Source organism: Pteronotus mesoamericanus, unplaced genomic scaffold (genome assembly GCF_021234165.1).
Source record: "Pteronotus mesoamericanus isolate MK-2021 breed Mesoamerican mustached bat unplaced genomic scaffold, CSHL_Meso_final contig_657, whole genome shotgun sequence".
In the NCBI taxonomy this organism is placed as follows: Eukaryota; Metazoa; Chordata; class Mammalia; order Chiroptera; family Mormoopidae; genus Pteronotus; species Pteronotus mesoamericanus.
In genome coordinates, this window is record NW_026555229.1 from 19,385,579 (window position 1) to 19,399,507 (window position 13,929).

At 43.4% G+C, this 13,929-nt stretch overlaps 1 non-coding gene across 1 annotated transcript; it reads right to left on the reverse strand.

Annotated features, from left to right (window-relative positions):
• Positions 1-401: 401 nt before the first annotated feature.
• Positions 402-565, reverse strand: LOC129077379 (U1 spliceosomal RNA). Its single transcript, XR_008529837.1, has one exon. It is a non-coding gene; the product is annotated as a U1 spliceosomal RNA (small nuclear RNA).
• Between the last annotated feature and the right edge of the window lie 13,364 nt (positions 566-13,929).

The following is a 13,929-nucleotide window of genomic DNA, read 5'->3' on the forward strand; positions in this document are numbered from 1 at the left end:
GTGGCTGGATTTATAGCATGAGCTGATGGCTGGCTGAGGTGGGGACAGTGTCCTTCCTGGGGATAACAGTAAGAATGGCCCCGCTAGAGCCACATGAAGAGAGAGAGAGAGAGAGAGAGAGAGAGAGAGGAATAATCCCTAAAGGAGAGTCAGAGTGCTGTACCTTAAGATGGAAAGAGGTGGTGACAGGCAAAGACAGGTGTCCGTTACAGGGCCATGCTCTGGTTGTTTGAATTGATAGTGAACTTGCTGATTGCACTTTGGAGAAGGAAAAGCTAGGATGCAAATCACTTAGCAGGTGGTCTTAGGCCCTACTCTTTCCTAAGCCTCCACTCCCCGTCTATACAGTGAGAACAGTATTTAGTATATGTGCTGCCGAAGCGAGCACTTTTTTTTCCCCCCAGAGGAGAGCGCGAATGCAGTCCCTCACTACCACAAATTATGCAGTTGAGTTTCCCACATTTTGGGAAATTGCAGGGGTCAGCACATCCAGAGAGCAATGGATAAGCCTCGCTCTGGGAAAACCACCTTCGGGATCATGGTATCCCCCCTGCCAGGTAAGTATAGTTATTTAGACTGGACCCTATGTATGTGAGCACCTCACAAATCTCACAGCACATAACAAATATTAGGGAATCAGCAGCTAATCTATCCTGAAGACATGAGAGTTAAGTAGCAGTGGCTTATTTTGTTTAGCTATAAAATTCATTCAAGCTGGTAATTCTCAACTCTTGTATATCCTCAAGATAGCTGAAGAATATTACATAACCTGCTAATAGTTGTTCATGCTGGAAAGGCGTAGGGGGACTGGTCCCCTTTAAACTATATGTCAGAATCTCCAGGGGGCTTTTCATCGAAAAGAATGCCCTGTTGCCCTGGTGGGGGGCTCAGTTGGTCAGAGTATTGTCCTGCATACCTCAAAGCTGCGGGGTCCACCCCTGGCCAGGGCACATACCTAGGTTGCAGGCCTGATCCACAGTTGGGGTGCATAAAGGAGGCAACAAATGGATGTTTTTTACAATGATGTTTCTCCCCCCGCCCCTAAACACACCTACCTCTCCCTCTAAATTCAATAAATACATCCTTGGGTGAGGATTTAAAAAAATAAATAAAAAATAAAACAAAAGTACCCCTGTTGGTTCTGATACGAGGCTCACCTTCCCACCCACCTTGGGAATCACTGAAAAGCCAGTAAACTGGCTTACGAGCATGCCATAGCAAAATTATCTTTAAGTCATGTCGCCAGCCAAAAATAATTCCAAAAGGAAAAAATATTCAGAATCAATGTGTATCCCTCCCCCACTTCCCAAACAGCAGAAAGAAGATAATTCACAGTTACACTTAGGATTCTCCACCCATCTCTATTATAACCATGGCGGTTCAGAATGTGCCTGCTATTTTAAGTCCATAATTATTTTTTAATAGTACTATCATTTCTTTCCATTAAGCCCGTGTCAGTGAACTAGCACTTGGCCAAAAAGAGGGAAAATACATGTAGTCAGAGTTGACTGATAATAGAAGTATGCCTTTTTTCTTAATCTCTGATATGAAAATGAAAGGGATACGAGAAACCAGGAAACACAGCACATGACAACTATTAATTTGGTGGCAGTGAGATTTGCATAGTAACGCAGGAAATGCGCTGCTGATTGTGGCATCTGCTCTGTTATTAGACCCTGAGAAACGTGCCGAAGTTGACTGTACTCTCTGTCGGTCAGCATGTTTTTGATAACCAAGCTATCTTCATGATGTGAATTATTCTACCGGTCCAAATTGGCAACCCTCATTCAGGATATTTCCTTTTTAAAAACACGTGAATTTTCCCTGTAAATACACATTTAAAAAAAAATAAAGAAATCACACTAAATCTTACTTTGGTTTTGCCCCATCTATTTTAAAGTGCCCTTTTTTTAACCTTTTGTGCTACATTTCACAGAGATAACGGACTTAGTTCAGCGCAGTGACTGAGAACCCTGATGCCAGGAACTATACCATCTGGGTCCTTGCTCAGGTCCTCTCCAGGGACATGAAACCAATAGGTTTCTAACCCGGGAGAAATCCAGAAAGAGGACTAGTAGGTAACTGAGAAGTCAGAGAGGGTGAGCAGAGGAACAAGAAGAAAGGCCAAGAAAGAGGGACCCAACATTTTGGAAATATAATATTTTACTTCAATTTCATCTAACTTTGGGGTAAATTACGTACTTTTTGACTTTTGCTCTAACATACTTATCCACTGGTCATCCCAGAAGTCTAGAATCACTCATTACTATGTCCTTTCTCAACTTATTCAGTCTTTGTATCTTTCAGGCTCTCCCTTCCTGTTGAATTGTCCAAGGCCAGTTCAAATCCCAAACCCTCCAGGAAGCTGACCTTGATCAACTTCAGCTGATGGATTCACTCTCTCAGCTCCTACACTGATTTCACCCTTCGAAACATCTACTGCTCTTATTTTCTTTTCTGTTGTCACCTCTTCCTAAGTATTTTATCTCACTGAACACATGTTTACAAAGAATAGCAGACACTGTGGGCACCAGCAGTACAGGAGTGATTGAGAGAAACAGGCTGCCTGCTGTCACGCAGCCTCCTGGTTGGTCGATAATGGAGGAACATCACACACAGATTCCAAGATGGGCAAACAGGGAGGGGCGGCAGCTGCATCGGTTAGGGGAGGAGAAGGAAAAACAACAATCTAAATGACACAGGCAATTCTTCCTCAACAAGCAAGTGACTGAGTCAATGTGAACTAGGAAGTAAGAGCATATCTGGTCTTCCTTCTCTCTACTGTACGACCCTTCCCAGCCCTCCCTACCTCTGTATTGTGGGTTTCATGGGGTGAACAGCTCTCATTTGTAGGATGTGTTTTTCTAACATGGCCCCTAGAGGCAAGTCGGCTACTTGATTTAGTGTCAACAGAAGATGCAGTGATCAGCTACTACACTAGGGAACTGAAGCGTTGGAGATACTGAAAGATGAATTACCAATGAACATTGGTCTCTAATACAGTGTCTTCCTTAGAGACTTTCAGGGGTAATGCTGGACATCAGAGACTCTTGTCTTAGGATGTTCCTCTGTTCTTGAACCTCTCCTCTGAGGAAGGGAGTCTTTTCTGGGGAAACTCCCTGAGGACCTGTGTGTTGGTCATTTCCTCCCTCAAGGCCTGAGAGTGCCGAAAAGTGGCTATTGCCCAATACTTTCTCTGGATCATGACAGCGAGAAGACCTGAGCAGTAGGACCTACAGGTAAGATGAACCTGGATGCTCCTGAGAGTCGACATGGAAGACAGCTGAGACCACAGTGGCCTCCAGACACTGGGTCCTGGGTAGGTTATTGTGCAAGAGAAGGGTGGGGAGGTGATGGGCATTAAGCCTTTGGCCAAGCTCGAATTTCCCCCCTTCTTTCCTCCTCCTTTCCACAAAGTCCTTCATTCAGGAAGAGGAGGAGTTCTTACAATCTAACTTTGCTGGGATACTTTCTTCCCTTGATGTAAATCTAGGCCATGTTCCCCACGGAGCCCTGGTCATGTCAGAGGTGGCCCAGAATTGGTGAAAAGAGACCTAGGTGTTGTGTTAAGATACTCATTTTATTACATGTTTTCCATTCCACTGGCCAGGGTCTTTGCTTCTCTTTAGCTGAATTTTGCTCCAGCATTGAAAAGAAAGAGCAGAAAGCATGGGCCACAGGCAAATTTCCCACCAGCTTGGGATTCTGCACCCAGGCTATGATCTTCCAAGACCTGGTTTTATACCAGAGTAGGTAGCACATCCTAGGGGCCTTTCCAGATCAGAGTCATGCAGGTTGATGACCCCAACCCAGGTGGCCCTGCTCTGGGATCTGAGCCACAGAGTGGAAGGCAGTGGGAGACACTTCAGAGGTGGAGTCTCCCAAAACTCCTCTCGCCAGTGCTATCTCATTTTACTACTTTATCCATAAAAAGGAAATTCCCAGAACAGTTGTGTTACTAATAGAAATAAAAGTAAAAATGGGTCTATTCTTGTATTGTAAAAAAAAATCTTTCAAATAAGATTCCAAAGACAAAACTCAGCCTTGAACAGAAATCAAAGCTTAAACATGAGCTCAGCAAAACAGCATAGAAATAAGTCATCGATGCTACATGTTTCAATAAATATGCCAGCAATAATAAAATTAGGTGTGGTCTTCAAAGGCCAACATTCTTTCTATTAAATTCCCTGTAGCACTTCTGAATTGAGTCAAACAACAAAATACAGCAAAGCAGTTTGTGCATGTATGGGATTTTGTGCTTCAGAAACTATTCAGCTTCAGTAAAAATGTATCCCATATGTGTGATAACAAACCTGCATTTCCATGAGGCATATATTTTCCTTTAACACCATTTTCAGTTAATAAATGTTTCAGCAGACAGTTTCCAAGTGCCCCTCCCACTTCCCTCAGACAAGATGTTCTTAGGGAAAAACCTAGGAGGAAAAACTTCATGACTATTTATAACGAACAGAGCTCCCACGGAAAGCGGGAAGTCCATTCATTTGCTTTCACCAGCTCAAATCCAAGTAAACCATTCCTGGGGCTTTTCACTCCCTCACGTTCAGTTGTGATGGGTAGTGAGCAAGAAGGGCTCTTTGTAAAATGACAGACCTTGAAGGATGTTTAAAAAAAAAACAGCACAGAAATTCTTAAAGGACACCTCTTTCAGAATGAATTTTTTTTTAAAGGAAAAAAAAAATCTCAACCATTTTTTCTGGCCCCCAGACCCTGCCTGTGGGAGCACTATAAACTATGCTTAGATTTCAACAAACGTTTCCTGGGCACCTACTGTGTGCCCGGCGCATGTGGGCCCTGAGCCCGCAGCACCGGTGGTGGCTCAGCACTGGAGCTTGCCATTCAGACAGGAGCCAGTGCCCGCGCTCCCGCCTGGTTCTAGGGAGGGGTGTGTTTGGGGGACCCCCTGGCCAAGCTAATGGCCGAGCATAAAAATAAGTGGGAGGGTGGAAAGACAAGAAGGGGGTGCCTTCTCTCTTTGTGGCTCGAGGAGGAGGGGTCACATGACGAAGATGAGGCCCACAGTCAGCACGGCTAGACTGCCAGGGCCTTGCAAGGAACTTGGGCTTCATCCTGACACGAGTAGGGGATGCCACTGAAGATCTGTAACTGTGCAGGGACAAGGTGACACTGGGTTCTCATCAGTGTATCAGTTCAGGGTTGTGTTTTTTTCAAAATCACTTGGGCTGTGGTTCGGAGACTGGGTGGAGGGGAGCAGCCCTGGGTGTTGGCGGGGGGGTGGGTTCCTTAGCGAGGCAGGCTTGCTGGCTGTGGCGGCGGGGGACAATGCCTGCCTCCTCATCATGCGGGATCCCTCGTCTCCCAGGAAGTGAGTGGGTCATGTGATAAAATGCCCCCCAAGGAGCGCAGTCCTCGGACAGAAGACACAGGAGGCTCAGCTGACCCCTTTGGACCCCAGCCAGGGCAGGCAAACCTCAGTCTCCTGGACGGGCTTGCAAGTCATTACGTCCTGGGCAGCTTGCGAGAAGTTATTTTTACATTTTTAGGTTCCGATTTCCTTATCTCTTACAAAGGCGAGATATTTATCTTTTCAATAAAACTGAGTACAGATAATATTTGGAGACCCGTGAGAATCCCACAGCATGCAGTGAGACACCCAGATCCACACCTCCCCTACTCTGAGGAACCGTTGATCCTGAGAGTCTGCTGCAAACGCCCACAAAGATCTGAATTAATCATTGGCTTTCTTCAGGCCTCAAGGATCGAAGATAGTGTGCCAGTTAAGAATATCATGGAACTATTCCAGAGCATGAGTGAGATGCATAAAAAGAGAGAGAGAGAGAAAAAAAAAAAAAACAACCTTTGAAGGTCTCAAACCAGTATTTAATCCTGCAAGTATCAAATTAAATACTAGTCTCATATATCAACCTGGGTAAAAGATCTACGAAACTCTTCGGATGTGGGATTTAATTTTATTTTGAACTTCTAAAGATTAGATGTGAGAACAACATGATAACCTCTTTATCTACCAGGACAACGCAACCCAGGCAAAGGGTGAGACGATGCTTACTTTGATTAAGAGAAACCGATCGGCCTGCACATTTGCCTTAAAAGTTCCCAGACAACCTGAGAGGTGACAAGAAACAGAGGCCATAAATGAAGTAAAGCGCCCTAGAGAAAGAATACGCCAACCTGGACTTGCTCTGTCCTACAGAATAATTTTTTTTCACATGAGGTAGCAAAGGGGCCCCATCTGTCCTTTTCAGCTTTGTCTGATTTCCTGAAAACCAATTCCAGATAGGTGGTTCTCAAGTCCTTTTCTCCTGCATATTTCTCTGAAGATTTAAAGGTATGCAGCAACAGACTGCACCAGAATAGAGTCTCATTTCTTAAAAGTGAAACAAAAACAAGCACACAACAAACAAACAAACAAAAATCAGAGATAAGTGAACAGGAATGCTCTGAGCCACTGCGAGGCCTTTTGGCTCCTGTCGGCCCTGCCATTGTATCTTTTTTTCAGAATATTAAATGTTTTTATGTGGCTGTTTGATCTGAACACCCTAAGAAAGACTTTTTATTTAACTTATAAAATTCAACACTTATTTTACCCAAATAAACCTGGAATAATTCACATTTATGGAGAATAAATAGTGGATGGGCCACAAGAGCATCCCTGCTTTCTGTGAGTGTCTCAGATTGTCTGCTTGACAAACTCACATGGATTCTTCCGGGGAGGTTCCTACAGGTTCTGAGAAATACCCTGAAGGTCAACTGATGAGCAGAAAGTTAACGGCATTCAGGACCTTTGATTTTTAATATACCTGGAATGAACCAACCAACCAACCAACCACCCGCCCAACCAACATGCTGCTCAGTTGTCGAAAACATTTGCTGTTCTACAGCCTTCTAGAGTCTGGTGACCTACTTCTACTGAATTATTTCAGTTTTTTTGTGGGAAACTTCTTTCTGCACCATTGATCCATGTAGATCAGCGGCGCCAACCCCAGGCCTAACCTGGACTAACTAAGCAGTCCTAAGCAGAACTGACTCAGGCCCGTGGATGAGCGGACCCCATTCTCCCAGCCCGGCGATGGCCCAGGGCGTGGTGATGCAGTCAGACACAGTGAGAGTCACAGGCTCTTGCTGAGAGGTATCCATTTATTCATATTCCTACTGGACTTGAACCCAAACCAAAGTGATGTTCGGGTGACCATTTTTCTACCATGATATGAGAATTGGCTGAGAATGGGGCTCACGCTCTACTGAGGGTACAGGTGAGGGGTGGAGAGAGGGAGACTGAGCCCTGGGGACAACATTTGAGTTCCTGGATCAAACAGCACATGAAATGACATACCTCCGGATGTTTCAGTTATGCACAAGGCAGAGCCCATAAACTGAAGATAAATCAATAGAAATTATCCAATCTGAATAACAAAGAAAAAAACTGGAAAAAATTAATCAGTACTGAGTGACCTAGGAGGCAATATCAAATAGTCTAACATTCCTTTGTGATTATAGTGTCAAAGGGGAAAAAGGGAGAGTGGGCCCAAAAACATATTCGAGGAAGTTAAGTCCCAAATTTCCCAAAATTTGGTAAAAAGCATTACCTTGTCCAAGAAATTCAGTAAATTCAAAAGAAGGTAAATATGGAGAAAAAACATTAAACGTAGGCTGAGAAGAACAATGGCTTGAATAACTACTAACCCCTTAGCAGAACCAATGCAGACCAGACAGCAATAAAACATCACCTTGAAATTGCTAAAAGGACGAGGTGGAGGAAACCTCATCAAGCTAGGATCCTATACTGGTGGAACCATTCTTCAAAAATTAAAGCAAAATAAAGGCCTCTTCAGATGAAGAAAAGCTGAGAAAATTTGCTTCTAGCAGACATGCTCTACAAGACATGCTAAGCTAAAGGGAGTCCTTTAGGCTAAAGAGGAATGGCATTAGACAGAGCTTGGAATGAAGGACACCAGAAATGATCAGTATCGAGCAGAACAACAACTTCTATTACTGTTGGAGAGATTTGACATAATGGACCTAAAGACAGAGCTTTTGAAAAATCCACAGAGATTTTAAAGCAATGAAAAAAGCTAATAAATATAGAGGTCAGAGAAAAGCCATCTAACATAAAAATAATTCGTATTCCAAGAGAGAATATAATGTACACATACATTTAGATATATCGTACATGAAAATGTTCCAAATTGAAGAAAGACCCAACTCCACTGACTGACTGAATACATAGCACTCCACCAAAATTTGAGGGAGGATCCTTAACATTAAGACACATCCTGTTTAAATTATTAGACTTACAGGGTAAAGAAATAATCTTCAAGAAAAAAGATAGTTTGAAAAAGGACCTATATAGGGGCAGAGGGATCAGGTGGCCTCAGAATTCTCTCTTGCAAAATTCAGTGGCAAAAGACACTGGAACAATGACAAATGCCTGGAGAAAAGAAAGCATCCCAAGCAAATTTCACCTACATAAGGGACAGTTCAAGTATAAAGCAACATGCAGACAGTCTCCAACATGGAAAACCATGGGGTACACAGTGATGATGAACACTTTTTGAAAAAGGTGTTTCCAATTAGTGATAAGTCAAAATGGAGACACCAGGAACGGAGAACGATATTAAAATGACTGGCAGTGTTGGCCCCAAATTTATTATTATGTCAAACCAACATGAAACAACTATGAGAATTATGATCATAAATGTGGATGTTATATATCTGGATGAGGTAAACACAGTAATTACCAAAAACTGGTATACAGTAGGAAGAGATAAGGGAAAATGTATGACAAACACTAACACACCTATCTTTTAGAGTAGGAAGTCAGTATTGTCAAAAATTAAAAGGAGCAGTTAAACAAAGGAGATGCAATGACTCTGATCTCCAGGCAATGCCAACATCTCCATTTTAGTATAACGTAAGTGTGGAGCTTCCCACAGCGATGTTTGTTGCCGCACTGAAGCTGGTCTGAACGTGGAACAAACCGGAAGAACACAGAGCAAGAGCTATGGGCGACGGGGGAGATACAGAGAACCGTCATTCTCATTGCTGTTCCCAGACCCAGCTGCATCCAGAATTAACACTCCTTCCTGGACTTTCTCATTACGTGAGCTAATAAATTCTTTTCTTTTTTCATAATCTAAAATAATAATTTTTTAGCTTTAGAGAATTCTTTTAGGAAATAATATTTTTCATAATGTACAAAAATTTTGTGATCCAACAAAACCATGTATTTCAATTCAGGTTTTCTTTTATTAAATTCAAAGTTAAATTTAACTACTTGTCATTAAAAGAACATGTCCAGATTAAATCCATCTTTATATACTACATCTATCCATCTACCTAATGTTTATCAGTACTCCTATATGTACGTAGGGCAGAAATGATGTTCACTTTATCTTAAGAATTTTTGTTTCTGGGAGATGGGATTCATCTTTGTTCTTTTCTGCCTTGAGGGTATGTGTTTTTGTTTAACATGAGCATGTATCACATTTACCATGTAGACAGCATGATTTTTAAAAGAGGGCAAAAGGAAAGAGATACTAGATACATAAGTCAACCTATAACCCTGAGGCAATACAAATAAAATGGTTGTTACTTTCTTCTTTTATTTTGTTTCATGTCTCCAAAAATGCTAAAATGCCCCGAGTGAACCAATAAGGAAAACAGAAGGAAGACGCAGACACAGCATGGGGCTGGAATTGCGGTATGTCACAGATGGAGGGGCTCCGCCCCCAAGCTCGGCCATCTAATCCGATGTCCTGTGATGCAGATGAGTCAACAGGACCCTCGGGGGCAACCACACGCTGAAGTGACAGAGGGGACTGTCCACTCCAGAGCCCTGGTCTATTAACCACCAGCCTCACGCCCTTCACATTTCATTTTCTTAATAAAACAAAAATTAGCTCTACTTTTCTACAGACTCTCTATGGCTGAAGCTGTGAAGTGCCCACATCACGCTGTGTCAGTGTGTGTTTGAGTGTGCTTGTATGTGTGTGTGTGTGTGTGTGTGTGTGTGTGTTGTGTTTTTAAAGGTGATTGAAGCATCATTCAAAGCTTTCTGACAGCCTGATTGTTTTGGGGGGAAGCAGTGCTAGCAAAATTAGAAGAATGTGTAACATAAAAATGAGGTGAAAAGGGGGCTATTGTTCCTGTAACTAATCTTTACATTGAATCTATTGAATCTTTTCTAGCAAAGGAGCAAATGCTGCATCAGTTTCAATTCTATCAAAAAGACCTGACATTTTTGTGAGGAGACTGAAAAATATACAGATGATAGAAATCCTAACCCACAATCTCGTCACAAAGAATGTGTCCTCTACCAACCCTTGCAGCCAGCACACCTCCTAGAAACCACTTCTCCCACTGGTATAAAGAGAAGGGCTAATAAGAAGAGATAAACACACACAGACGCCCACACACACACACACACACACACACACACACACACTTTGCACACCCAAAGCCAAGAACTACAATCACCCGTTTCAAAAACACAGGAGTTAGACCACAGACTGCGTTATGTCATTCCTAGAGAAAGAGAGAGAATGTGGGCTGAAAGACTGATAATTTTTATTTAAAACACTGGAGGGATATAGTTCCTACCTGGCATCCCTATGGTCCAGAAAAGCTGTGCTTGTCCCAATTGGCCATCTAGGTGACCCGACTTCTGAGCTCCAACAAGAGTGGAGTGTCAGCAGGTTCAGAACAACACCGTGCTGTATACAGACCCGAGGGACTCTGGCTGTGGGCTCTGCAGAAGTTGGGATGAGCCTGCCACACCTCTCCCCGGTGCCTTTGGGTTGAACTGGGGCTACAAACACCACCGCACCATCTAAGTCTCCCTGTGCCAGTTCAGCGCACCCCAGAGGGGGCTTGGTTTTTCTAGGGAGCATCCTTCACCTGTCTCCATATTACAGGGTGGCTTATTTCTTCCAAGAAGGAGTCACTTTCCCTGATAACATTCCTATTTTAGACGGTGCCTTGTCCAAGAGAGTGGTCTGAGGATAAAACAAAGTTCAGGGGGGAAAAAAAGTGAAGAACAGAGGCCACTGAGATGAAGACTGGCAGACATGAACTTGTGGGAGCAGTAAATAATGACCCTGATGCAGACCCTTTTATGTCCCAGGGCTTAACGATAGGTTGGCCACTGTGCCAAATGTTTTTCATGTATTATCTTATTAACCCTCATGGAAACCAGAAAAGGTGGATGGGATACTCGTGCCCATTTTGTAGATGAGAAAACTGAGGCTAGGAGGAATTAGGTGGCTTGTCCAAAGTGGCACACTAGTGAAGAAAAGACCAGCACTAGAACCCTTGTCCACCTGACTCTGGCTCCTGCTCAAGTGGGTGCTGTAGACTTTGTGTTTGTATCCCCCAAATTCCTATGTTGAAACCTAATCCCCAGTGCGATGGTATTAGGAGGTGAGGCCTTGGAGGTGATTAGGTCATAAGGGTGGAGCTCTCACGAATGGGATTAGTGCCCTTATAAAGAGACCTGAGAGAGCATCCCCTCTGCCATGTGAGGACGTGGGGAGAAGACAGTTGTTTGTGAACCAGGAAGCAGGCTGTCACCAACACCGAATCTGCCAGTACCTTGATCTTGGATTTCCCAGCCTCCAGAACTGTGAGAAATAAGTGTTCATTGTTTATAAGCCTCCCTGAATGGACTAAGGCAGGCAGCCATTAGCCTTCCCTTCACCTCCCCCACCCTTCCTTCCCCTCACCCCCCAACAAAACCCCTTCCCCTTAGGAATGATCTGCTGTCCATGGATATTACGTTACAATCATACCCTTGGAAACAAAGAAGGGATGCATGGCCCCTCCCAGCAGAGACACCTTTCAGAAATTCTCTCACGTGGTCAAAAAGGAGGTTTCGCTACTTCCTTTAGGGGAATTTCAAGTATCAAATCACTGGGGCAATGTGTGAAGGCAAACTCTGCCTATATATGACCTATATTTCCAAGAATGATGGATGAAGGGGTAATATTATACATCGCCTTCTGTGCATCAGTGAAGTCAAGTAGTTAGTGCTCCATCACTTGCTGGGAGCACAGCGACTCCATAGGCACAGACGTGGACATTAGCCCTGCATCGGCTGTCCGCTGGCCCTGCCCGCTGGGGTGGCGTGAGGTGTGGCATGGCCCAGCTACAGGCAGTTCCCCCTCCTCCGTAAAACTGTGCCCTCAGAAAACTGGACCAGATGACCTCAAAGGGGTGTTTAAGCTCTACAATGTTACCATATTGATGGGGAAGCAATAGAGAGTGTCTCTAAACCCTGAACATTTAACGTGGCATTTTTCATTCATCAGATTGGCTAAGACCCAAGTTTGAAACACACTGTGCTGACAAAGGGGTAACAAGAGGTGCTCTTGGCCCGCTGGTGGCTGAGTTAACTGGCACAACCTCTTTGGATACCTACAGAATCATAATCATAACAATGACAATGACAATCGTAAGAAACTGTAATACGTATACTCCTTGTCACTGGTAAATTATACCTAGGAGAGTCTCCTAGACATATATTTGCACGTGGAAGGTAAATAACAGTGCTGTTTATTTTAACAGAAAGCTAGCCACGAACTACATGCCCTTTGGTGAGGCCTGTTGCATTAAGTTGTGCTGCATTCAATTCTGAACACTACACAGTCATTAACAAGAATATCGTAAATGAAAGTGAGCCGCTAGCAAAGGCTCTCCCAAAAAAGTCACTGAGGGAAAGAAGTAGGGAACAATATAGGACGCTGCCATTTGGTCTGGCTCTACGGTTTGATGTTGTGTGTGCGTGCACGTGCATGCATAGAGCTCGTCTGGAAGGATCCACTTAAAAATAACTGTAAACATTGGTTGCCATGGAGAGAGGACATGAGGACCCAGGATGAAAGGCAGAATTATTTTTTATTGCAGAGCTTTTTGTTCTTGGAATTTTTTACTTTATACATAATTACTTTTTCATTAAAAAAAAAAATACCAACACAGAATCTGCCAGCACCTTGATCTTGGACTTCCCAGCCTCCAAAGCTATGAGGAATAAACACCCAACCTAGGGTGTTTCTGTTAGAGCAGCTCCAATGGACTAAGACAGGAGCCATTAGCCTTCCTTTCTTGCTCTCCCCCTAGTTCAACAGTGGCTTTCAGTCCATCAGAGGCCTTGACAAAAAACACAAAAATACAGCAGAGAAGTTACGTCAACTATGTTATATAAAGAACTTACATCAACTATGTTATATAAAGTATTACGTATCCACATATATGTGTATATAGCACTATATATAGTGTTGCATATTGCGTATATAATTAATACATCAACTACATTAGAGATACAGATAGATAGGTATAGATATAGATATATAGATATACATATAGATATCTCATACACGTAACATTTGGAGAATTTGTTAGCCTAGCTGGTTATATGGAACACACTCATAAAATTCTAGTTACCAGTCCTCTCCCACTTTGGTAACACAGCTTCTCCCATCTATAACCACAAACTGTGCTTGGAGCCTCAGTCAGCCATCTGCACAATGGCCTCTCCCTCCCATTTACTGCCCAAGCTTCTCCCATACCCCCAAGAAACGAAGTGAATACATCCAGCCTCCATCCCTGCCTGTGGCCAGAGGACATAGCTGAAAGAGGCTTCATTGTGAGCCACATTGCGGGCAAATGGGCCCACACTTGTTGGCCACGGCCTGAAATCTCCGACTACACACGGAACAATAAAACATCTCTGATTCACATTTGTTGAATGTTCTCAAGTCCTGAGAGAGAAAGAGTCAAAAATAGCAAGGAGTTTTGAAACCCTTTAGGAAAAGGCACTCTTTGGCATACTTGTTTTTTCAGCATTCAATGAACAAAAAGGTTCACTGTTTCGACCACCAAGAGAACAGCCAAGTTTTTCGAAATGCAGTCACACTTTTGGCTGACATAAGGAGATTT